Source organism: Canis lupus, chromosome 16 (genome assembly GCF_048164855.1).
Source record: "Canis lupus baileyi chromosome 16, mCanLup2.hap1, whole genome shotgun sequence".
NCBI classification, from domain to species: Eukaryota; Metazoa; Chordata; class Mammalia; order Carnivora; family Canidae; genus Canis; species Canis lupus.
The window spans coordinates 33,964,580-33,987,770 of record NC_132853.1 but is presented as its reverse complement, the minus strand read 5'-3'; the positions used below and the strand labels follow the sequence as shown (position 1 = coordinate 33,987,770).

Sequence of the window (23,191 nt, the reverse complement as noted above, 5' to 3'; positions counted from 1 at the left end):
AGAAAGATATAAATGTGTTGTGATTGTGCCCAGAAGAACTTCACCATTCCAAGGATGCTTGCATCAAAATTAAGGGGAACTCTGTCAAGGAGCTTCTTGCTGAGTCCAGTGGTTTGGATTGCTACAAATGAGCCAAGGTGGCATGGAGAAGCCTAGTGGGCAGCTCTAAAGAGAGGGCAGGTGGGGGCTGCTACCATCCTGGTCACACGTCCCCGTGGGAGGCAGTCAAGACTTGCATCATTTCAGCTCCCTGTCTTGCCACCTATTTGCTATGTGACCCTGGAAGGTCCCACAGCCTTTCTGAGCTTTTGTTTCTTCATTTGCAAATGGGGGTTTTGAGATTCTTTGTTGGTGTGAAGCTCTGTGATAGTAATAATTGCCCATAGTAATTGGAAATAACAACTGGACTTCAGGAATAAAAAATTATACATGAATTAAGACCCTGGAAATAATGAAACAATTTCTTTTAAGATGTTCTAGGGTCCTGATTCTTCATTATTTTCAATTCCTCCCCCCTAGTCCTCTGAAAGGCCTCTAATTAGCTCATTTGCCTTTGGTATGTTCAATCCTTGATTGAACAGAACTTGTGTGAGAGCCATTCAGGCCCACAGTGGAGGGAGCCCGGGGGTTCTCAGACTGGAGCAAGCCTCAGAATAATCAATGCCCAATACTTGAGGGGGCCCAAGGGAAACCCTTACTGTATTAATCTGCTAGGGCTGCAGTAACAAAATGCTGCACACAAGGTAGCTTACATGACAGATGTTTATTTTATCATAGTTCTGGATGCTGGAGGTCCAGATCTAGGTGCTGGCAGGGCTGGTTTCTCCTGAGCCTCTTCCCTTGGCCTGCTTCCACCCTCTCGCTATATTTTTGCATGGCCCTTCCTCTGTGCAGCCCTCTCCTGCCATCTCTCTCTCTTCATATCATGGACCTTATAAGGCCTACTGGACTAGGACCCCACCCTGACGGCCTCATTGAACTGTAATTACCTCCTTACAAGCTGTATTCCCTTTATAGTCACACTGGGAGTTAGGGCTACAGCCTGTGAATTTTGGGAGGGACACATTCAGTCCATAACACTTACAACCAAAAAATTGCAGCATTATGGGAAAGTAGAATTAAAGCCAGAAGATCTGAGTTCCAGTTAATTTCTTCCCTGATGCAGTGGTGTTCTCAGGATAGCTCCTTCCCTCTCTCAACCTGGCCTTCTGAGTGGAATGAGGGGGTTTGAGCAAAAGGCCCTGAAGGGTCCTTCTGGCTGAGCCATTCTAGCCTCCGAAGGGTCAGGATGCGATCTAGGGTAGGGATTTCTTTCACAGGCTCGTAGCTTGATGGCTTCTAAGAACTGTATCCAGTCAGCCCATCAACCCAATGGACGTGACCATCTTACAGAGGCAAATGAACACAGAATTCTTCCAGGAATCCTGCAGCAGGCTGGGGCTCAGGAGGATTGGGGCCTGGCTCTGTTACATATTTACTCACACAACCTTGAACAGTCTTCCTGGCTTTGGACCTCAGTCTCCCTATTGGTAAAATGATTTCGGTGAACTCATTGCCCTCTTAGCTGTGGGAATGGGAGATGGTTTATTGAGATATACAGTCATCTCTCCTTATCTAAAGTTTGTTCCCTGTAGTCAAACATAGTCTGGAAATAGAGGATCTTTCTGATGTGTTGTCAGAAGCTCAGTAGTAACCTAACATGACCTCATAATGCCTGTGTCATTCACTCGTTTCATCTCATCCCATGGGCATTTGATCATCTGGCATCTGTGGAAGAAGGGTGAGTATGGTATAGTAAGATATTTTGAGAGATAGAGGGAGAGAGTGAGTGAGCACATTCACATACCTTTTATTACAGTATATTGTTATAATTGTTTTATTATTAGTTCTTATTGTGAATCTCTTACTGTGCTTCATTTATAAATTAAACTTTATCACAGGGATGTATGTATAGGAAAAGACATAATACATATTGGGTTTGGTACCACCTGTGGTTTCAAGCATCCACTGGGGGTCTTGGAATGTATCCCGGATATCAGGGGTCTACTGGAACTGACACATGACATTGTGTACATTTCAGGCGTACACTCACACACTGCGATGTGATTACCACCACAGCATTACCTAACACCTCTTTCAGGCATCACATAATTACAATTTCTTTTTTATGGTGAGAACACTTAAGGTCTACTCTTTTGACAACTTTGAAGTATAGAACACAGTATTATTAGATCCCAAGAACCTACTCATCTTATAACTGGAAGTTTTTACCCTTTGACCAACATCTCCCTATACCCCCCTGAGCCCCTGATAATCATCATGCTAGTCTCTGTTTCTATGAGTTTAGTTTTTTATTTTTATTTTTTAAGATTTTATTTATTTATTCATGAGAGACAGAGAGAGAGAGAGAGAGAGAGAGAGAGAGAGGCAGAGACACAGGCAGAAGGAGAAGCAGGCTCCATGCAGGGAGACCGATGTGGGACTCGATTCTGGGTCTCCAGCATCATACCCTGGGCTGAAGGCGGTGCTAAACCACTGAGCCATCCAGGCTGCCCCTGTAGGCAGTTTTTCATGGTTACATGCTGTAATGCTCATCCTTTTTAAAAATTTAAAAAAGATTTTAGTTATATGAGAGACACAGAAAGAGAGGCAGAGACATAGGCAGAGGGAGAAGCAGCCTCCCTGTGGGGGAGCCCAACGTGGGACTCAATCCCGGGATCCTGGGATCACGCCCTGAGCCAAAGGCAGACGCTCAACCGCTGAGTCACCCAGGTGCCCTGAGTTCACTTTTTTAGATAACATGCATAAGTGAGGTCATACAGTATTTGTCTTTCTCTGGCTCGCATCACTTAGCATAATGCCCTCGAGCTCCATCTGTATTGCTGCAGATGGCTGGCTACCCTTTCTCAAGGCAGAGTAACGTCCTGTTGTCTATGTTGTAGATAGATAGCACATCGTCTTTATCCTTTGACTCAGGGACGGACACTGGGTTGTTTCCATGTCTTGGCTCTTGTGAGTGAGGCTGCTGTGGACATGACAGTTCAGACAGGGTGGTGGTTTTTAAATTCCCTTTTACCGCAAATGTTAAAATTCTTCACTCGCTCTAAGAGCAGTTCTTTGCTTTTTGTATTCAAATAGCTTTATCCCTGCATCTCTTTTCTCTTTACCCCATCCAGTTGGCATCACTCAAAATTCCTTTTAAGATCTTATGATTTTTCAGAAGTTATTTTCCAAGTTGGACTAGCTCTTTGATCCAGGCTTTGTGCTTTACTCTGGCAGTGCAGGCAGGAGGGGGTGGGGGCCGTCCAGGGGAAAGGCTTCCTTCTGGGCCACTGACAGTTGCTGTAGCCACGCAGAGGTCTCATTGCCACCACTGTCCCTGCACAGGCAGAGTTAGATTTTGATCACATAACCCTGGTTTGAGAGCTGTTCTCTGGCTGCTCCTGGGACAAGGACTTTGAGTTTCTTCGTGTATTACGCTGCAGAGAATTTCCCTGCCACTTCACACTGGACCCTCAGCTTGGGAGCAATGGGCCGCTGCACTACCATCATGTCTGTGTGCTGACAAAGGACTGGAAGATCAGAAATTGGGGCAAGGGCATGGGAACTCTTTTTTTATTGATACATCCTATTGGTGGAAACCCTCATATTGGCTCTGCCTCTCTCTAGCCTGGGTTATAGTTCCCTCATCTGTAAAATGAGGCTAGTGGTATCCCTGTCTCATAGAGATAATGAGAACTAAGTAGAGTGATTTATGGGACGCATCCTTGCAGTGGAGCCTGCACACGTAAACATGTAAGTGTCTTCAGAGACCAGTGTGCTGGAACCGGGGTGAGGCTGATCCTCAGGGGCCTCCACCACCCCAGGCTCAGGACACTGCTTCTCTGCTTCTGTGCCATGAGAAATGGCAACATGGGCAATTGTGCAGAGGGGGCTTTGGGCCAACTCATTTCTCATAAGATCTGTCTGTTTCTTTCCATTTTTCTTTCCTCTGCTTTCGTTTTTATTTACTTATTTTTTTTAAAACCACACTTCTGGCATAAATGAAATTGTCACTCAGTGAGACAATATGGTGTGGTGGTTAAGAACATTTTTTCTGGAGCCCACCATATGGCCTTGCCATTCAAAAGCTATGTCGTCGGGGGATCCCTGGGTGGCTCAGCGGTTTGGCGCCTGCCTTCGGCCCAGGGTGTGATCCTGGAGTCCCGGGATCACGTCCTACGTCGGGCTCCCTGTATGGAGCCTGCTTCTCCCTCTGCCTGTGTCTCTGCCTCTCTCTCTCTCTCTCTCTCTCTGTCTCTCATGAATAAAATAGAATCTTAAAAAAAAAAAAAAAAGAGCTATGCCATCTTGGGCAAATTCCTAGCTCCTCTGTGTCTCTTACTCCTCATCTATGGAAACAAAGATAATAATGATACGTGTCTCATAGGGTTGTTGAGATGTGCAGGTAAAGTGCATGAGACAGAGTCTGGCTCTCAGAGAGTACTAGTCTCTGTGGGCATTTATTACCGACTGCTCTATAATATGAGGCTTTGCATCTCCTTCAATCCCACAACTGCTAGGAGGTGGGAAGTATTATCTCATTTCATGGATGATAAACAGAGAATTGGGGATTTGGGAACAGGCCCAACATCATATAAGCAGTGAGTGGTAGCATCAAAATTTGAACTTTGGCCTTTTAACTAAAAAGCCCAAGGTCTTTTTTTCTCCAGAGTTCTTAATCTGGGGTCCAAGAACACCTAGTGGATTATTTGCAGGTTTCATTGGGTTTGAGGATTCTTTGAAATAGTTTCAAAATTGGGTGTTTGTGTTTGGAGGACAGGGTCTGTTGCTTTCTTTAGATCTGCAGAATGAACCATTGCATTATGCTGACTTTCTCATAAGAGAGAAAAATGGAATTAACTCCAAATATATGAAACTGCCATTGCTGAGATTACGCAAATAACTGTGTTCTAATGCATCTGGATTCCTAGAATTGACAATTCACATGTTCATACTCTCTGCACACTGCGCTAGTGCCTCTAACACCATTTTGACCATGGTTCTTGGAAGTCTGATTCAGAAGATGAGACATGGAAAACCTGAAATCACTCCTTGAGGAAGACCCAGAGTCCTGGGCTTCACTCCTAGCCTTGCCTCTGCCTCCCAGGGTTTCATCTCCCTTTCCTGCAAAACGTGGGGATTATCCCCTGACCCTTCTGTGGGCCATTTTGCTTATTATTTCTTTAAAAATTTTTTTAAAAATTTAAATTCAATTTAATTAACATATGTTATTAGTTTCAGAGGTAGAATTTAGAGATTCATCAGTTGCTTATAATATCCAGTGCTCATTTTATCAAGTGCCCTCCTTAATATCCATTACCCAGTTATCCCAACCCCCCTTTTGCCTTCCCAATTATGTTTTTTTTATATGAAGTCAAGGTAAAGATCAGGAATCTCTTTTTCAAAGTGCAGGCACATTTTTGGTAGACCAGATGAGTGCAAACACAGCCAGTCAGTCATTCATTTGCTACATCTGGGGATGAGCTCAGCTGAGCAGGAGCCCCATGTATAACTCCCCTCTCCTTTCTCCTACTTTGGTCACCACTGAGGACTGTAAAGTTAGGTTTGGAAGAGGCCATTGAGGTAGCTTTTTATTTATCCTTTCCTGCTCCTGAGCAAATTGAGGCCCAGGGATGGGGAGTGACTCGCATAAGGTCACATGGCTAGTAAGTGGCTGGATTGAGACTTGAACCTAAGTTTCCAGATTCCAAATCCAATGTCTGTTTACACAACCAAATTAGTACACAGAGATCGAGGGGCTCTCTCAGGGATATCTGAATGTGACAGATCTGGGGGCTCGTGGGATTTCTGGGAATTCTGTTCTTCCTTTCCTCGTGCTTCATCATATGGACATGGTAGATATGTCCACTGGAGGGAGGGAGGAAAGGATGAAGGGGTAATAGTGGCTCCAGGGCATATAGCCCTGTCCTGGGCAAGTAGTGCCCATGCCCCTAGAGCCCCAGGGGCTGGCCATTGTTGAGAGCACATTTGTCTGCCAGTCTCCTTTTCTCAGAGGGCTAGGAGACTTCAAGAGGAATTGGTCATAATCTTTCATGCCTCATTCCTATGTGTCAGATCCCAGTGACTGGGGAGAAAAGACCCCACTATGAGCTTTCCAGCTTTCTTTCCAGCCCTATAACTATCTCTTTTGCCTGCTTCGGAAGCTCTAAGTCCATTCTTCACATTCTGGATGGGAAGCTGTGGAACTGGACAGCACGCTGGCCCCATTGGTCAGCTCTGCATCAGTTGACCTTCTTGCCCACAGTTCAGAGGGGGAATGGGTCCACCTGCCTCTGGGTTCTTGGGTGGACAGAGCTAGACAGGTCCAGGTTCCACTTGGGGCTGGGCAGACACCAGCATCAAGCCAGGCACTGGGAAGGGGATGAGGGCTCTGAGGAGGCACCATACCCAAGATACCTTTAACAAAGATGGGAATGACCCCTTGTTTTCTTGCATCCTCCTTGGTGACATTGAAGTCACTGGACAGGGCAATGTATGGGCATGGAGAGACTTTCTTCTAGGGCATTATTCCCTGAAAATTTGTCTTATATCCCTTTGGTTATTCTCTATCTGTTCTAAACAATCATCGGACATTTGTTGAGCGCTTATTGGACACTCATGAAGGTGATCCAGGCAGTGTCAGTTTTAGCTGAACACGAAGGAGGGCATGATTAATTTTGTCAGAGATGTATCAGAGCTTTCCAGAGATAATAATTTTGTTTTCTTTTTTGCCGGTCTTTGATATTCCTTGAGGAGTTCTTGATGTTAAAAATGGAAAAGGATTTCTAGGTACAGAGAATAGCTTGTCTAAAGGCATGGATTTATCCCAAGGTGGGAGTATGGGTTGGGGTGGATGAGGCAGATGGCATAGGCTCTTGTGTGTCATGTAAGGGGTCTTAGGCTTTGTTCTTTAGTGGTAGGGAGTCAGGGAAGAATTTTAAGTGAGAGAGTAGCAAGCTTGACTCTATTTTAGAGACGCTAAAGTCACTTTGGTAGCTAGTAGCAACTGAATGTTTGTCTCCCCCCACCCAATTCCTATATTGATACTTAATTCCCAATGTAACAATATTTGGAGGTGGGGGCTTTGGGAGATAATTAGGCAATCTTATGAATAGGAATAATGCCCTTAAAAGTTAAAAATTAGTGTCCATAAAAGGGGCGCCAGAAAGTTCTCTTATTTTTCTGGCTTGTGAGGACATAGTGAGGAAACAGCTATCTGTGAACTGGGAAGCTAGTTCTCACCAGAACCTGACCGTAGTGATGCCCTGATCTTGAACTTCCAGCCTCCAGAACCATTAGAAGTAAATTTCTGTTGTTTATAAGCCACCCAGTCTATGGTGCCTTGATAGCAACCCAAACCAAGGCAGTGGCTGTGTTGGCAGTAGATTGTAGAGAAGAGGGAGAGGCTGCATCCATCATAGTTTCCTGGATGATCTGTGGTGACTATTTTTATTTTATTTTATTTTATTTTATTTTATTTTATTTTATTTATTCATGAGAGAGAGAGAGAGAGAGAGAGAGAGAGAGAGAGAGAGAGGCAGACACAGGCAGAGGGAGAAGCAGGTTCCCCATGGGGAGCCCGATGCAGGGCTTGATCCCTGGACCCCTGGATCTTGACCTGACTGAGGGCAGACGCTCAACTGCTGAGCCACCCAGGTGACCCCAAACCCCAATATCATAAGGATTCTAGATGGCCAAGATTTTAGACTCTATGAGGTACTTGGCAAAAGAGGTAAGGATCAAAAAGCCATTTTCTAATTGCCCCTGGATTGCTTGGCTGGACTGAATGTGGGTTGTGACTAGATGTGGACACTTCCTGAAGTTCTTTGGAAGTAACAAGCAAGTGGATAAGTTATTACTTTCCCTTTGCTGTAAGAACTAGATCAGCTGGGAGAGCTTGGGAGTCAGACACCATGGATCCTGAATTTAAATCCCAGCTCTGCTACTTACTAGCTATGTGCCCCGAGGTAAGCTTCTGGCTTTCTGACCCTCAGTTTACCTAACTGCAAGATGGAGACCATGACCCTTAAGTCATGAGGGTGAAATGACCGGTGCGTTCAAGGTACTTTCTGCTGGCATTGGCTGGGAGCTCTCTGTTATGGACCACATGTGTTGATAGCAGGAATTCTGGCAGAGTGAGTTCTCAGTGGGGGGCATCCCCTGGAGTGGCTCTCTAGGCCTGGCCTTCCACGTCCACCTGACAGTCACTTGTTCCTTCAGTACATGGGGCTGAGCATCCAGGATAAGCCAGGTGAAGAGAGAGGAGCTGGGACAACCAGGTATGTGACAGCCACCTCTGCCCTCAGGGAACTCACAGATTCGTGCCAGCAACAGGATGGGTTTACTCTCCTAATTCTGTTTCTCCCTGGTTGGTGTTTAGCACTCCTTGTTCCCCCTGAGTGGGAACTGCTTAAGTGAGTGCAGCATTCCTGGGGGGCGTGCTGCGGGCTGAAGAACCAGCCGAGAGACACACAGCTGGGTCACCTGGGGACTCAGGGATTCAGCTGCTCAGTTCTTAGCCTCTCCAATTGTGAATTCCCTATCCCTGCCGTGTCCATGGTCCATGCTTTTATTTTGATCGAAGTATGATTGCAGATAACATTTTGTTAGTTCCAGATACACAACATAATGATTTAATATGTGTACATATTGTGAAATGATCCCTGCAATAAGTCTAGCTGACATCCCTCCCCACACATACTTACAGATCTTTTTTTGTGTGTGATGAGAATTAAAAAAAAAAAGATTTTATTTATTTATTTTTTATTTGAGAGAGAGAGCATGCAAAAGAGGATGAGCAGGGGCAGAGGGAAAAGCAGGCTCCCAGAAGCTGAGCAGGGAACCTGATGTGAGGCTTGATCCCAGGACCCTGGGATCATGATTTAAGCCAGAGGCAGACGCTTAACCAACCGAGCCACCAGGTATTGTGTGTGATGAGAATTTTTAAGATCTACTCCAAGCAGCTTTCAAATATGCAATATGGTATTATTAGGTAGACGCCATGCTGTACATCACATCTCCGTGACTTACTTATTTTATAACTTTAAACTTATTTTATAGCTTTTATAACTTTTCTATTTTTTTACCCTTTCACCCATTTTACCCACCCCTGACCCCCCTGCCTTTGGCAGCCACCAGTCTGTTCTCTGTATCTATGAGCTTGTTTATTGGTTTGTTGTTTTACATTACACAGAGAAGAGACATGGTGCGGTATTTGTCTTTCTTTTCTGGCTTATTTCACTTAGCATAATGCCCTCAAGGTCCATCCGTGTTGTTGCAAATAGAGATTTCTTCCCTTTTTTAATGGCTGAATAATATTGCATTGTGTGTGTGTGTATATATATATATATATACATATATATATATATATTACATTTTCTTTATCCATTTATCTTTTGATGGACATTTAAGTTGTTTCCATATCTTAGCTATTGTGAATAGTGTTGCAGTGAACACGGGGGTGGGTATGTCGTTTCATTTTCTTCAGATTAATGCTTAGATGCGAAATTGCTGGATCATATCGTAGTTCTATTTATTTTTTTAGAGAGAGAGAGAGAGAGTGCGTGCTAGGTGGCGGGCAGAGTGGGGACGGGCAGAGGGAGAGGGAGATCGAGAATCTCACTCAAGCAGACTCCCTGCTGAGCACAGAGCCCCACATGGGGCTTGATCTCACAACGCTGAGATCATGACCTAAGCTGAAACCAAGAGTCAGATGCTTAGCTGACTGAGCCACCCAGGTGCCCTGGTAGTTCTATTTTTTTAAAAAAGATTTTATTTATTTATTTATTTATTTATTTATTTATTTATTTATTCATGAGGGACACACATCGAGAGAGGCAGAGACATAGGCAGAGGGAAAAGCAGGCTTCCTGCGTGGAACCTGATGTGGGACTCGATCCAGGGACTCCAGGATCATGAGCTGAGCCAGAGGCAGACACTGAACCACTGAGCCACCCAGGTAACTCTAGTTCTATTTTTTTTTTAATGTATAAGTAACATGCATAGTTAAATATCGTTCTCCTAAAAGTCTACCTTCCTATCTGCCTATTCACACATCCACCATAATAATGGCTAATACGTGAGGTTTCCACAGGCTGGGCACTGTGCTCTGTATTTCAGGGTTGGGCCCTCATAGTAAAACTGAGAGGGAGATGTGACTATTACCTCTGTTTTTAAGATGAGAAAATGAGATAAACAGGGTAAGTGGCCTGCCCAAGGAAGTGGCACAGCCAGCGAGAAACCCCTGCAGCCTGGGGCCACAGCCCACGCCCTGACCTGCTAGAAGCCGTGCTGCTTCTCCGTTTGCAGGTGGCAAGGAGAGACGCCGGCAATGACTTACCCCAGGTACTCGCACTGGCTGTTTCTGAGGGGTGGATTTGGAGTGATTTGTGACTGTCGTCTTTAAAGTCTTCAGTAGTGTTTTAACTTTTGAATAATGTGCATGTTATCGGTTTTATAATAATGAAATAAACTAGAAGAGGTAGTTGCAGGTAATCTGCAAAGCATTTGACTTGCAGGAGGCTAGACAAGAAGCAGGGATTTGTTTTTTTGTTTTGTTTTGTTTTGTTTTTGGCCAAGCAAAGGAAAGGGCTTTCAGAGGCAGTGGGAGGAAGCAACGTTGATCTTGCCTGTCCCCTTCTGATGCCCTGTTGGTTGGGTCCTCTTGATGCTTACCAGGGACGCTCCCCTGCCTCAAGCCCTTCCTGCCACAAGATGGCAATCACAGCACAGTGATGCACCCGGCTGGCAGGCTCTCGGAGGGACATTTGAGCCTCCCCCGCTTACAGTAGGAGGAAGGGGCTTTTGGAGAGGGACCACGAAGCCCACAGGCTCTGCTGACCCAAACCCTGGGCAGCCGGACAGATGTGTTCAGATGCTTCCATCCGCAGCCACCAGGGTTCTCCCCAGAACAAGGCTGCATTTTCCGTTTTGCTTTCTGATGAAAGAGATGTGGAGACAAAGTGACATAGAGGTTTCTGGGCACGGGATGAGTGCCGGCGAGCCTGGACAATGGGTTATTTGTAATCTCTGCGGCTATTTATCTTGTGACTTGTGTAGATTCCTTTTTGCTCAATGGAAAGAAATTGGTGCTGGGCTTCCAGGTGCAGAGGCTATCAGGCGAGTCGCAAGACAGGGGGCTGGTGGCCTTTAGCCCAGTCTTCCCAGGGGAGCGGCTGGGTGAAGCAGCTTCAGTGAGGGCTCAGATTTTTGAGCAATTCCCAGGGAGGACAATTGCCGAGAACAAGCTTGGGCCCTAGGCTCTGTGGTGAAATTGGGGAAAGGCACATGTGACCGGAGATGGAAGCCTGGAGTGGTGATAGTGGTGGTGGTAGGGGGGCAGGCACTGCATCTCTAGCACCTGGGATGCCCAGTAGGGGCTAGATTCAGGGTGGGAAGGAGGGGCAGGGCTCCTGTATCGGTCCACACTAGCTGCTGTAATAGATGTAGCTTCAAATCTCAGTGGCTTACAGCAAGAGGATTTCATATCCTCTTTGTGTGATGTTCAAAATGGGTGATCCAGACCAGCAAGGAGGTAGCTCTTCTCCAAGTGGCGATTCACGGACCCAGCCTCCTTCTAACTTGTGGCCCTGTCATTTTCAACACGTGGCTTCCAAGGACTCTTAGAAGAAGGGGAAGGAGGGACACCTGTGTGGCGCAGTAAGCTGAGTGTCTGACACTTGGTTTAGGCTGAGGTTGTGATGTCAGGGTCCTGGGATTGAGCCCCATGTCCAGCTCTACGCTTAGCCTGGAATCTGCATGGGACTCCCTTTCCCTCTACCCCTCCCCACCCCATATTCCTTTTCTCTCTCAAATAAATAGATAAATAAATAAATCCTTAAAATTAAAAAAAAAAAAGAAAGTGAAGGAGTATGGAAGAGCATGCATGGGAGGTGTCCTAGGCCAGGCCCAGCATGAGACATTATTCCCACCTCCATTCCAGGGGCCAGAAATGAGTCTCAAGCCCATGCCTACCTACACAGGGGCATGAAAATGTAGCTTAGTGTGTGCCCAGGATGACGAAGTGGGTTTTGTGTATCACTAGGTAGTCTCTGCCCCAAGACTCAGTATTGAAATAGACTATACAGTTTATCCCAAAGCAATAGTCAGTTTTTCTACACAGATATTCAGGCTTGAAGATGTTCCTTGCTCCATTAGTATAAAAGTGAATCTTTAGAATCGACTTCTGTATTTAGCAACAATGAATAAAAGACTTATGGTCTGTTCACACAAAGGATTCTATGGCTGCCCCTGAATTGTGCTGTAGAAGGCTGCGTTTTGAACCCACAGTCATCAACTGCTTTATTAAACAGTAATTCCAGGAAGCTAGGACTCCTGTGAATCAAGGCTAAAATACAATCAGGCATTATCTGTTTTCATTGAAACATTCAACCCCTTAGAATCGTATACAGACTATTTACTTTAAATATAACTCTTTAAGATATTCTCTCTGTATTTTTAGGAACAGATTTCCTCAAAAGCAAAGTGTACAATTGAATTATATGGCAGACTTGGTAGGAGACTATTTCTCTTCTTATCTTCCTGGTTCAATGTCTGACCCCCACTCCGAACCGTAAGCCTCACAGGGCAGAGATGGTGTCAGGCTTGTTTACTGCTCTGCACACAGTGCAGGGCTGATAGTAGGCACGTGGTAAATATTTATTAACTAAAGTTGAATGGGATGACGTTAAATGAAAAAAACAATTTGAGCAAAAAAAGCAAGAAAAAACCCCCAAACATTGAGCCTGATGCCAGTTTTGTAAAAAGAAGTTCATAGATGTGTATAAAAAGATGGCAAGAGAACATACCAGCATCCTTGCACTGTCATGTTCTCGTATTTAGAATTTTCTCTATTTTCTATTTTTTTACAGTGAATCATTTGCATAATCATTCACATCTATCATTTGCATAGTCAAAATGAACAGAAGTGGTTATTCTTAGAAAAGACTGCTGAAAGGACCAGAAATGCAACTCCAAGACTGTGCCTTGGAGAAGATGTCACAGGGGGAGGGACACAGTACCTCTTGGCAATGATGCGTGAGGTGTGGGGAGCTATTTTAGTCGTTTATGCTTAGATCCTTGGTCTGGGTGCTGGGGCAGAGCCCAGTCTGGCTGTGAGGAGCTGGGGAACACGGAGGTGGGAGATGTAGGGTGGGGGGAGCCCACCATTCTCTCTCGGATATTCATCCTGAGACCTTCTTGACATTCCCTCTGCAGTGTGAGCATGTCCCTCATTTGCACTGAGAGTGGTGTGGGGTTAGTCTCTGGCAACAGGTATAGGGTAGGGGGGGATGTCATCCCAGGGTTGGCAGTTGGTTCTGTAACCCTTCTGGAAGCTTCCTTACCCTCCAAGATTTGATAGATAAAATGCAGGATGCCCAGTTAAATTTCAATTTCAGATAAACAACGCATCATATTTTTCTAAAAAAGATTTTATTTATTTATTCATGAGAGAGAGGCAGAGACACAGGAAGAAGTAGAAGCAGACTCCATGCAGGCAACCCGATGTAAGACTCGATCCCAGGACTCCAGGATCATGCCCTGAGACAAAGGCAGACACTCAACTGCTGAGCTACCCAGGTGTCCCAACACATCATATTTTGTATAAATATGGCCCAAATATTGCACCCTTCACATAACCTTAGCAAACTCAAGAGGTTTGTGTTGGTGAAATGGCCAGCTTTGTAAGGAGTGAGGGAGTTGTATGGGCTCCCATTAGAGTTGGGACCCAAAGCTCAATAAAATGAGCCTCCTGCCTCTCTCTACCCACCTCCTTTCCCTCTTCCCAACCTTCGGAACTCAGGACTATGCTGCCAGTGGTGTCAGGGTATGTTAATTCAGGGTATTTTCTCTGAAAAAGCCCTCCTGGGGCACATCAGACCTTGCAGACTCTTCTAGGAGTCTTTTTAGAGCTCACCCCTTTTGCTACGCCGCCTTCTGACAGACTCGGCCCCTTCCTGGGTTGCCATCTACTATGCTATCTACCGTTTGCTATCTTCACTCCTTCCCTGGGTCCTCAACAAGTTTGATCACAACCTGAGATGAAGGCAGATGCTCAACCACTTAGCCATCCAGGAGGTACCCCTGAACCTCTTTTTTTCTGAAAACAGCATGCTGCCTTTTTTTTTTAAGATTTTTAAATTTTTTATTCATGAGAGAGAGAGAGAGAGAGAGACAGGCAGAAGGAGAAGCAGGCTCCATGCAGGGAAACTGATGTGGGACTTGATCCTGGGACTCGAGGATCATGCCCTGGGCTGAAGGCGATGCTAAACCGCTAGGCCACCGGGGCGGCGCTGCCCATTATGCTGCCCTTTTGAGGTATTCTCAACACTGCCTACATTTTTAGGGGAGCAGACCTGGATAAAAATGACAAGCATTTTCATCGCAATAAATTCGGAGGCATTTAAAAGCAATCGCAAAAGCCATCCCGTGGGTGCCTGCCCGGAATGGGGCCTGGCCAGGGAGTGAAGGAAGTGAAGGAGGAGGGAAGCAAGGCAGAGACACAGGGGCAAGGTCACAGGCTGCGTGGGAGGCGGGAGGCCTGCATCCAGATCCGTGGCTGAGGTGAGGGGACATGATGATCTTACCAGCAGATGAAGCAAACTGCTGTTCAGGGCAGCACCGAGAAGGGTCTGACTTGACTCCAGCAGGTGGAGCCTCTGAAAGGCCAGCTGAGACCCCCCTCTCTGCAGAAGTCGCCAGATCCTGGGTGTAACTGGGAGTGAGGCCTGCTTCTTCCAGGCCTGATGCTAACACTTGTCAAATAAAAACCAAACAGTTCTTTTGGGTGGCTTGTTGGTTTTGAAAAGCAAATCTTCAGAGGAGGCTTGTGAATAAATCATCCAAGAATCTGGAATTTCCCATTTTTCAAAACATTGGGTCAAACCAAGTGAAACTGCCAGCAGTTCTCTGCTTTAGACTTGCAAACTCAGCAATTTAGATGCCATCATTATGAAACTACACACGTACCCAGGATACACACACACACACACACGCGCGCGTGCGCACGTAAACATGTACTGTCATGTCCAGACAGACTTATGTTACCCGGGGTTGGCAAAGGGGCTCAGAATGACCAGCCGTGCCACAGACAACTGCTCTTGCTGACACTGTGACAGGCATCTCCTGGCATCTTCTTCAGAATTGTAAATTGAATCCAACAAGCGTGCACCATCTCCTCTGTTGATTCAGTGCCTTCTTCTGGAGAAACCGCTGGGGTCAAGCCTTCTTTGCTGCAAAGCCCATGACCTCCTGAGGTGTCCACGGGTGAGAAGGAAAACAGTAAGAGACTAGACATCCCCGAGAATGTGGGCAGGATGGGGCAGCCCATCCAGGCTGGTAAAGCAGGGTCAGGGCCCCTGCCAATTAAAACAGTAGGAGACACAAAGTTTCAATGAGGCTGATGATAGAATGATCTATAGAAGTCCAGAAGCCTGGGTAGGAGAGTGTTTGGTCTCTGAGTATTTATGTGGAAAGCAGTGTGTTGGGATGGGGTGATTTCTTCTCTAACTGTCTTACCACAGCTCCTTCATTTGCAAGCTGTGGGACCTGAAGCCAGTTAATCAGCTCCTCTGAGCCTCAGTTTTCTCATCTGTAAAAGGGAGAGAGTAATTCCTACCTTGGGGAGTGGCAGTGAACATCTGATGAAGAAAGGTAAATGAAAGTACGCTAAATACTGTGAAAGCTCTAGGTAAATGCCACAAACCATGAACAGTGAGAATTCCATCCCTGTAGGGTAGTTAAGGGAAGGAAAAGGTAGTTTCCCTGAGGCTTTGAGAATCAGACCATTAGAGAGGAATCCCAATGGTGGGTGGAGAGGAAGGGAGCAGAGTTGCTTCCTTCCTGAGGGAATGAACCTCAGCCCTGCTGGGATAAAGGATGGGAGACAGGGCACCAAATGTTCATGATCAGTTCAGTCTCTTCTGGGCTGCCAGTGTCGACTGTGGTTTCCCCCTGCACTGCCAGGACCATAGTGTGGCTCCAGCCTGTTATTCTCTCAGGTTTCTGGAAACACAGAGGCCCTGGGAATATCCACCTTGTAGACTCTTCTCCAATGGCTTACAGTATGCCGTGGTGTAGTGTCTCTCAAGCATCATTGAGATTAAATATTTTAGAAATCATCATGTAGTGATTTACAGCAATAACAGTTTGAGCAAAAATGTTCAATAGTCCATGCTAAAATCTCAAATATTAATGTAAATTCTAGGACCGGTTGCCTCGTACAACCTATGATCTTCCAGTAGAAGCTCCTGCTATGAGCTTCTATGGCACACTCACTCCCTACCCATCTTGCTGCAATGCTTGTCCTCCTTGGAGAGGAAGAATCTTCAACAAAATTGATGGAACACAACTCAAACTGGCTTCAGCCAAAAAGAAGAGAGTTTCTTGGCTCAATCACTGGAAATATCAGTGGCGTGGCTAATTTCAGGGCTCTGGGTCCCTCTCCCTTTCTTGGACCAGTTATCTCCCCTGATGGGCAAGATCACCAGCCTCCAATGCTTACATCCTCCTGCTGAGCAACACCAGTGCAAAGACAGGGTCTTTCAGGGTAGCAATGGCAGAAAAGCTCCAGGGACATCCTGAGGGGCTCATCTTTAGTCACATGTCCATTCCTGAACCAATTATTGTTGTCAGGAGGATGGGGATCCTCTGATTGACCTCTTGGAAGGAGTGAGCCTCCTTTCTGGGCCACAGAGAATGCATTCCCTGTTGGAAGGGGAGTTCTGCCTCTAGAAGAAAGGGAGGAGTGAGTCGTAGAGGACAAAGCACTGAGTCCTCCTGCTGTACTTTAATGTTACAGCCTGTTAACTGTCCACACCAAGCCCTCACCATAGCACCCTCAGCAAAGTGGCATGAAGCCAGTGCTTCATCTATATCTGTTGAATTAATGAATAAAGGAACAAATGAATGAGATGCTCAGCCAGTTAGGTGGTAAATTCTGCATCTCTAATGGGACCTCCTATTATTCATAGGTATAGCACAGTTTCCTTTTTTAAATTGAGGTGAGATTTGTATAACATAAAATTATCCATCTCAAGATGTACAATTCAGTGGTATCTAATACATTAACAATGCTGTGCAACCAGCACCTGTATCAAGTTCTCACACATTTTCAGCATCCCAAAAGAAACCCCCCTGCCCATTTAAAGTTAGTCACTCCCCAGCCCATGGCAACCACCAATCTGTTTTCTGTCTCTATGGATTTACCTATTCTGGATATTTCATATGACATACTATTTCTTGAGCACATTTATGGGGGCAATTTTCTTATAGTTACCAAAGAAACTGAAGAAAAAACTTAGTCCTTCTTTTATTTTTTAAAAAATATTTATTTATTTATTTTAGAGAGAGACAGAGCGTGAGCAGAGGGATGGGCAGAGGAAGAAAGAAAGAGAGAGAATCCTCAAGCAGACCGCCCAGTGAGCCCGAAGCCCAGCACAAGGCTCCATCTCACCACCCTGAGATCATGACCTGAACCTAAATCAGAAGTCTGACGCTACCCAACTGAGACACCCAGGTGCGCCAACATTATTTCTAATATATGGTTGCAAACAGCACAGATCGGCTGGAGCCGGCTTAACTGCGAAAGCGGAGGGACTGCCAACCCACCTGCAGTCAAGCCTCGTCAGGGGGGCTGGTTGCCAGGATCTGAAGACTTGCCGGAGCTCTATCTTGGCTTTCTGCCTCTTCCCATCCATCAGCTGCTTCTTTCTCTGCTAAGATGGGTTCCCTCTGCTTTTTATAATATGTGGCAAGAAGATACCCTCTCTCCAAATGCCAGGTTAATACCCCTTCCGTTCTCACCACATTCTGAGGCTCTGTGTCCACTCCCTAATTTCTGGGAGAAGGAATCAAGTGAGCCACCTCGGACCAGGGGTTCTCACCCCTCCTGCTCCCAGTCCCATCCCCTACTGAGGGCCTTGGGGGGCGGGCAGGGCCATCCTATAAGCCCATGAAGTTGCCCTATGGAGGGCAGAGTCCAAGTCAGCAGGGAGAGGACCAGCGGCCACTCACAGGCCGGGGCTTCTCATCGGGAGACCTGCCTGTTGCTCATAAGCCAAAGGGCTGCTCCGGCCTCCCCGAGCACGACTGTAATTGATTTTGCTTCAGAGGATTTCCTGACCCTTCTTGAGATAATAAAAAGGACTAACATGAAATTCTCCCAAACAAAATCAATTGCTTTCCTTTTCCCACCAGCAAACAGGGGCAGTCTGAGTGAGCAGACTCCTGAAGCGTGGAGCCAGGGCCCAGAGGAGGCAGGCTGTCCGGTCCGGGGGCTGTCTGTGCTAGTGTCAGACAGGTTTCAGGTGGCAGGCGGAGTCACGTGGGTCCGAGCTGCAGGCCCCTCCTGGACCTTGGCCCTATTTCTTGGGCTGGGAGGTTTTCTATGCCTCCTGATACAGTCTTTGAAGCTGGCCAGCTGCCTGGTGCCAGAACGGGAAGCGTGTGAAGCCGAGGCTCTGGCATGGTGGGGACAGGTTAAAGGTGGCGACTCCCAGCCACTGTGTTCATAAAAAGGCACCTTCTGGGCCGCAGTCAGGAGAAGAGCCTCAGTGTCTTCAGGTGGGCAGTAAGCATCTAGCTGTTGCAAGCTCTAGACTGGCAGCTAAGCAGAAAGAGTTCTCTGCTCCGAAAGCAAGGACTAGGGGGCTCAGCAGCCTACCTGGAACTGTACTTCCAAAATCCAAGTGACCTCCAGCCTCCAGCCCAGCCCAACCGAATGCCTCTGTAGACTCCCCAGGTTGAGGAAGGAAGAATGAGTGTACACTTCGCAGCCAGGCAAAGCTGGGGATTCTGGTTCTGCTTCTTACTGGTCTCAGGACTTGGACAAGTCAATCTCAGCTTCCTTATTTATTAAACGAGGCTGATAATGTATGTCTTTTGTTCTGTTGACATAAGGATCCTATAAGGCACAGAGCTTAGCTTGGCACTACAAAGGAGTTATGTTTATCCTGGAGAAACCCAAAGTGTTGAATATATGATCATAGCCATGTAGGATCCACACCTGCTGCGTTGGCTTATCTGTGCCCTAGCTTGTACCTTTAGTTGTTGGTGGTCTCCGGGCAAGGGACTTCAATTCTTTTGGCCTCAGTTTTCTTATCTGTAAAATGAGGTTGTGAGATAAGATTATCTTCTAGATCCCTCCTGGCAGGGAAGCCCAGATACAGGGGGTCCTCTGGGAAGGAGCATGGGGCATCCCCAGAGCCTAAGCCTCTAAGGCTGGCCACTTACGAGACTGTTAGAAACTGGAGGTGCCTACCTCTGAGAACAGCAGTCTGGAAAGACCTGAGCACGGAGGGAGTGTTTTCTGTGTGTGTGAAGCCAAGAGGCTGCTCTACCATTTGACTCTCCAGATTTTGTGCTTTGCTTAGAGAGCTTGCAGTTGCCAGTCCAGAAGACTTGTGAATTGCAAAGAGTTTTCCAATACCAAGTGCCACTTGAATATGGTAACAAAGATGACTTGTTCATACTGGCGGTTATAATGAGTATAGGAGGTTATCCTTTTAAAATGACTTTTCCATGCAATTTTAGAATGGAAAATCAATATTGTGGAAGATCACTAACCAGAGAACCCAGAGCAACAGTATCGCCTTAGCATAGTCTTTTCTTTGGAGGTGTATGAAACTTTGTTCGCAATGCCCAAGAAATGGGTTTGGGTATCAGGCAAGAGCCAGGTTATTGGCTCCATCCCTCACAAAACTCAATCCATGGTAGTCATGTGACGTGGTCAGTTGTTTTTCCTGGGATCCTAGGCTGACTTCAAGCCTCGGGGAGTAGACTGCGTGTGTGTGATATACCCCTGTGTGTGCTGTGTGACCAGAACTTCCAGGCACTGGGTGAGGAGGCTACCCTGCAAAGGGGAGAGAGCACTGGAGCTGGAGACGGGAGCTCTCGGTCTTAATTCTGGTACATCTTCTTTGCTGTGTGGTTTTGGGCTAGTGGTTTCACCTCTCTGAGCTTCAGCTTCTTGGTCTGTAATTCGGGAGATAGCCTTGGGCTCCCTCCCTCCCACAGAAGGTGGTCAGGAGTGGGGCATGAGATAACATCTGTTGAAAATGCTTTGCAATCTATAAAGCTCTCTGCACCTAGACCTGTTCTATGAGGCATTCTGCTTATTGCAATCACTGTTGCTGGTTGATTATTATAGTTCCTTGTCAATGAGGATACCATCAGTCTTTAGCATGAAATAAGGGATTCTGGGAGGACTTGGGGGAGCCCCGGAGGAAGGCTGGTGCTTTGTTTGATCATTTATACACGGTCACCCAACAAGGAAGTGATGGGGTCAGTCTCTGACCTTGCCTCCACCCACGCAAACTCAAAATCCTCAGTGGTCTTTGAGCTCTGCTCTGTGGAGCCTGAGATTGTTGTAGAGGCTTCAGGGATTCTGCAAATATCTGATCATCACTGTTGTAGAAGCTGGGGATATAGTTGTGGTGTTATTACTTGTACCAACTAGTGGAATTTGAATCCACACGTACCTCTGTATCCTCGGTTATCCCCAGATAGGAGCATCCTAAAGTGTCCATAAACAGCATGATCAGGAAAAGCCTCCAAACCCCTGTGACTGCATAGAATTCCTCTCCTTCTCTCCTTCCTGGGGTTTGGTGATCTCCCGAAGAGCACACACTCAAACGGTGCTGCTCTAAGCTTTTTAGGCAGGTGATGTGGGGAGACAGTAGAGCAATAGCAGGATGCTCCTCCTTGCAAAGTGCAGGAGTAATGAATGTGGCAGGAGGAGGGAGCGGGGCAATTCGGACTTCATCATTTGGCAGCTCTACCTCCTGAGAATACCTTGTGGTTTGGGAAATGACCCTTTAGGCTCTCTGTAGCATTTTTCTTTGAATAAATGACAAACATCCATCATGTAATACATCCCTTGCAACATTTCAGCCTGTCATTGATGACCTTATTGGAAAGAACATTTGATTTAAGATTTAAACCTTTCACGACAACCTCTCTTAGCTTGGATACATACATTTGAAATAAAATTAATATGGTTTTAGCCTGCGGTCAAGTAGTAAATCCATGACTTTTCCAGAAAAGAATCAGCAATCTCCTCTCCCCGCCTTCAGTTCTTTAAAACAAATGTGCTTAAATCAACCCCCACTGGGTCGTGGAAATATAGTTAGATGACTTCATTCATTTTTGACCAACTGATGGTATATTCTCTGAGGTGTCAAAAGAATTATTATCTTATTTTAGGAGTCAAGGTTGGAGCAGCAAGTGTCTGTTATTCTCTCTGATAGCTGTACATCAGATTCTAAACTGATGGTCTCTGTGGCTGAGGAAATGATTTAAGTCTGGGAAAAACGACACTGAATATTTTAGTGGTATCTGATAGCTTCTGTAAGGCTGAAGAGATGTTGCTTCTGGTAGAACAGTTACTTTAATTAATATACATCTGTCTGCAACACCTTAGTGCAAACATTTTAAATCTCTGATGGGAGAGATATGGCCTTGACCTTGGAATCCTTTGCTTAGGATGTGTAAGTGTGTGCACTAGGCATTTCCCAGCTAGGCCCATTTATGGGTGGTAGGGACACCAGTGCAGCATTTCTCTACTTTTATGAAAGAGCAGCCTCTTCTGGCTTCTTGCCAGCTCCTTGGGGAGGTCTCTGGCATGGAGGGCAGTGATGGTGAGGTGCCTTCCCTGAGGAAGGAACTGACTCCCTTATTGACAGGGGATTGAAATGGGGAGAGTGCCTACACTTGTGCCGGTGTTCTGGTCCTGTGCCAGGCACTGTTGCAGGTGCTACGCATACGACAGTGAACAAGGCAGATGTCCCTGAGCTCATGGTGGTGACGTCCAGGGTTGGGGAGGGCAGATAAGTCAACAGGCAATTGCTAGAAAGTTGATGAACTCAGAGAAGGAAGTATAGGGCTCTATGGGACTATATGGCAGGGGGAACTTACCTGGTCTGGGGTTCCTGGAGGCCCTCTTGGAGGAGGTGACATTTATGCTGAGGCCTGTGGTCTGGAAGCATGGAATGTAGGCTATGAAGCAGAGCTGGCTTCTGCTCACATCACCTTGCAGAGACTGTCATGCGGCTCTTATTCCAGCCAACTCCTCTTCCCAGAGTTGTGGCCAGAATTGCCTCCACCCCCACCAACCTTTCCCAAAAGTTTATATATATCATTTCCTCTTCTCTTAGGTGGAGAGCAGTACCCTCCCAGGTAGTCCCCATTTCTTCTTTGCACATGAATCACTGGTGGGTGGTGTCAGTGACTCTTCAGATTTCCAGGACAAACCTGAATCCTCTGTGTTTAACCATTCTAAGACCTCTGTCCTAGATGAAGAAAGGATACATACCCGAGGGCTCAGACTGGGTTAACAGTGAGGTAATGGGCCAAGAAGACCAACGCGAGCTCATTGGAGGCCTCACAGGGGAGGCTTTGGGACTGGTGAGCCTAAGAGCTATGGTGAGGGTTGCACAGCCCCAGAACAGCCGGCAGACTGAGCTCCTTCAGGGCACAGACGCTTGGACCAGGCTGACCTTGGTTGTGAGGCTTTTGCTGAGTTTGGGGTGCAGTGGTTCTTCTGTGTGAAGGGCGCAGCATTTCAGAATTAATCAGAAATGTTCTCCTTGAGTTAGCCCAGGACCTCCTTTGCAGGCAGGTGGAGGAGACCCCCTTGTCTCGTATTCCACTTCCCCGGGGTAGGGGTGATGGTGGAGGGGTAGGGGCAGTCTTCTCCAGGACCTTTTCTAGGGGCTCTCTGCCTTGTTGCCGACCCTTGCCTTCCATCCTGCATGGGCTCTGTCCCTGCCCCCTGCCCCTATTGGTCTGGCTTCTCCTGGATTTGCAGTCACACTTAAGTCCTGGAATTTGACACCGGGTCCTTCCCACGCTTAGCCTTTCATGCTGAGCCCCAACCCTGTCCTGAGCATGGGGTCTTTGCTCCGGAAAACCTGGGACAGGCTCTTGTCCCTTTCAGCACAGGCACGGGGCGTGGAGAGACACCAACTGGCAGCGAGAACTCCAGGTGAAAATGAGCACCTGCCCTGGAGACCCAGATTGCTGGGAGACCCGCATGTGGGGAGTGGGTGCAGGAGCTTGGCCACCAGAGGGCGCAGCTCTTGAAGGAAGAGCTGAGGGCCAGGCCTAGGGAGGGAGGAGCCATGGGGGAGCCAAGGGAGGGACTCTGACCCTC

The 23,191-nt window shown here is 46.7% G+C and overlaps 1 long non-coding RNA gene across 3 annotated transcripts in view; it reads left to right on the top strand.

The window, feature by feature from the left end:
• The first annotated feature begins 7,595 nt into the window (after positions 1-7,595).
• The window catches only part of LOC140607494 (uncharacterized), a 122,368-nt gene continuing 106,772 nt past the window's right edge, over positions 7,596-23,191 (top strand). For all 3 annotated transcript variants that reach the window (XR_012009498.1, XR_012009497.1, XR_012009495.1), the window contains exons 1-2: positions 7,596-10,000; positions 17,386-17,557. This is a non-coding gene — a long non-coding RNA (uncharacterized lncRNA). The remainder of the gene's footprint in view (positions 10,001-17,385; positions 17,558-23,191) is intronic.